We start from the raw sequence: 3052 nt of genomic DNA on the forward strand, positions 1-3052 counted from the left end.
CAAGCAAGCAGTTATTTATGCTACTGAACCCTGAAAAACAATATCTTCACTGTCTTCATGAAACTCATGTAGCCTCATTCCACAGTCTCCATTGCAGTCTCCATTGCAATGGAAACATGTGTGGAAGTTGGGGTGAGGGGAGGGGGAAGAGAATTGCAATTAAAGTGTTGGGAATGTGTTGCTTCTTCTTCTTCTTCTTCTTCTTCTTCTTCTTCTTCTTCTTCTTCTTCTTCTTCTTCTTCGATATATCTCTCTCAGAGAGGCTTACAGCAGTTTCTCTAAATGGCATCAGTCCCTTCCCCTAGAGCTTTCATTCTACTAAATTATTTTTATTCATTTGAAGCATTCCTCTACTGCTGCCCTTGAACGTATTGGATATCAGGGCAGTGTAGTGAAATATGGAAAGGCTGATAGGAATGCTTCAAGGCAATATGGTTGAAGAAGAACCAACGTTTCAAAGTCATGAAGAATACATTCCTCCCTAAATGTGGCTTCTTCCTATAATTGCATCCTTATTAACATTGTAAGCAGAGCTGGGTGCAGAGAGAGGCCTGGTGTAACAGCCTCCATCCCCCAGCCTGGGCGCATCTGATGCGCTCAGTGTCCTGTTGTCACAATGAGCTCTGTCTCCTGACAAGTCCACCTCCTGTAAATGGAGACTCTCTTCTGTCCCATTAAAGCCTGCTCCTCTGGATATGTAACCCCTGACTACAACTCCCATCACCCCTGAACCTTGGCCATGGTGACTGGGGTTGAAGGAAGTTGAACAGCCAGGGCTAGTCTACCCATGAGGCAAGGTGAAATGACCGCCTCAGGTGGCAGGATCCACAGGGGCAGCAGATCCTGATGTAGATGTTTCTATTATTAATAATAATAATAATAATAATAGTAATAATAATAATAATAATAATTTATTATTTGTACCCCGCCCATCCGGCTGGGTTTCCCCAGTCACTCTGGGCGGCTTCCACAAAGACCAAAAATACACTAATATGTCATACATTAAAAACTTCCCTGAACAGGGCTGCCTTAAGATGTCTTCTGAATGTGGAAGAAATTTAAAGACTATCTTAATAAACATTATAAAATTAATGAAGGTTAGAATTGACATGGGTTTAAAAACTATGTGGTTTTCAGGGGTGTTGATTATGGAAAAAGAATAAAATTATTAAAAAATATGGGAAGTAAGGGAATGGATTTGCTGATTAGATAATGAAATTGGAATACAGAAGGGGGAGGTGTGAGGAGGTCGGGGAAATTAGGTTCAAGAAAATAAGGATGGAAATTATACTTGTTTCTTTTTGTTTTTTGTTTGTGTATGTTTTTATTGTTAAACTTTAATAAATATCATTTAAAAAAAAAGATGTCTTCTGAATGTCAGGTAATTGTTTATCGCTTTGACATCTGATGGGAGGGCGTTCCACAGGGCAGGCGCCACTACCGAGAAGGCCCTCTGCCTGGTTCCCTGTAGCTATGCCTCTCGCAGGGAGGGAACCACCAGAAGGCCCTCCGCGCTGGACCTCAGCGTCCGGGCAGAACGATGGGGGTGGAGACGCTCCTTCAGGTATACTGGGCCGAGGCCTTTTAGGGCTTTAAAGGTCAACACCAACAACAACACCAGCATTATTGGTACTTGGTGGGAGTGAAGAGGCTACACTAGTTCCGTATGAGAGATAATGGAATCATAAAGTTGGAAGGCAGCTTGAGGATCATCTAATCCAACCCCCTTCTCCCTCTGTCGCACAGGATGAAAGAGTCCATCCTTTGTTCATCAACAATACTAGAGTTACAAGGAACATGGATGTTTTGATTCTGAACTACATGGAAAGCTACACACTTGCAGCCTTTGGACTGCATTCAATGAAGCTGCTTGGCATGTATGCTGGCAGCAGCCATGATGAGATAATGAATGATTCCTCTCAGCTTGACTGAATGAGCAGAGGCCAAAGCTTTGGTGCTGCTTGTAGGTGGACAAGCAGGGACAGGTTGTGTGAATCCTTTATAACTAGTTCAGGCCCATCAAGAAACGGAGCTGGCAGTTCCAGCCTGGTTCTTTTTTAATGTCACAGTTCATTTGCAGAACCATAACTGGAATCAAGAATTAAAAAGCCCTGTGTAAAAGTCAGTAACATTAAACCTTTAAGACTTGTGTTTCATGTGTCATAAAAAGCCCATGAAAGGATTTTATATTCTGTACAGTGTTTTAGCGCTTTCAATCATTTCTCCCCTCCCCACCCCAACATAACTTTTGTGAACACTTTAATAGCCTCTAAATGAAAAACTAAACTATGTGTCATTCAAAATGGAAAAAAAAAAAGTTTTATGGATCACAGAATTTAATACAAGTTCTGGACCATAACAAGGAACTGATAAACGTATAACTGAAATTAATTCTAAATGCTGAAAAAAATATATTTTAGGAGTATATGTGCTCCACGTTGGAACAACGTAGGAGTGAAAGCATTTGCCCTATAGAGATTTTCTACAGTGGTAAAAAGAGCGCATTTGAACAGTCATTCCCATTAAGTGAGGTTTGTTCTTGTTTACGGTCCATCTGTTCCAACTCCTGACCTTCACCATTTGCATCCCATTATTGTTTCCAGTGTCTACCTCCAGCCTGGTGACTTATCCAGTGAACTCTTGCTACCCACAGATGGCTCCCTCTAATAATGGATATTAGAATATTTCTGTCAAACCCTACCCTAACTTCACAGCTAAATCTGGAAGCTTTCTTCCACAGCTATGGCAGCCGTCATCAATGTCTTTAGTCACCATATTTCAAATGGCAGAGCACATCAGTGGCTACATTTTGTCACACTTTTGTGCTGTGTGGCCATCAAAGACCATGGCGTCAGCAGTCTAGCCAACATGGCGCCCCCAGATGTCGTTGGAGTCTAATTCCAATCATCCACCTCTTTGACCATGCCAGCTGGGGCTGCTAGGAGGTTGGGTTAGGGTCCCAAAAAAATCTGTAGAGCACCACATTGGCTATGCCTGCCTTAAGTTATCCTTTCTCTGGTTACATTCCATTTAGATCCCTGTTATGCGTTGT

At 42.1% G+C, this 3052-nt stretch overlaps 1 long non-coding RNA gene across 1 annotated transcript; it reads left to right on the forward strand.

Moving 5' to 3' along the window:
• Nucleotides 1–706: 706 nt before the first annotated feature.
• Nucleotides 707–2150, forward strand: LOC307214499. Its single transcript, XR_013838161.1, has 2 exons — nt 707–797; nt 1747–2150. It is a non-coding gene; the product is annotated as an uncharacterized lncRNA (long non-coding RNA).
• Nucleotides 2151–3052: the final 902 nt, after the last annotated feature.

The sequence above is a fragment of the Podarcis cretensis genome (assembly GCF_951804945.1).
Source record: "Podarcis cretensis genome assembly, chromosome: 4".
Classification (NCBI taxonomy): Eukaryota; Metazoa; Chordata; class Lepidosauria; order Squamata; family Lacertidae; genus Podarcis; species Podarcis cretensis.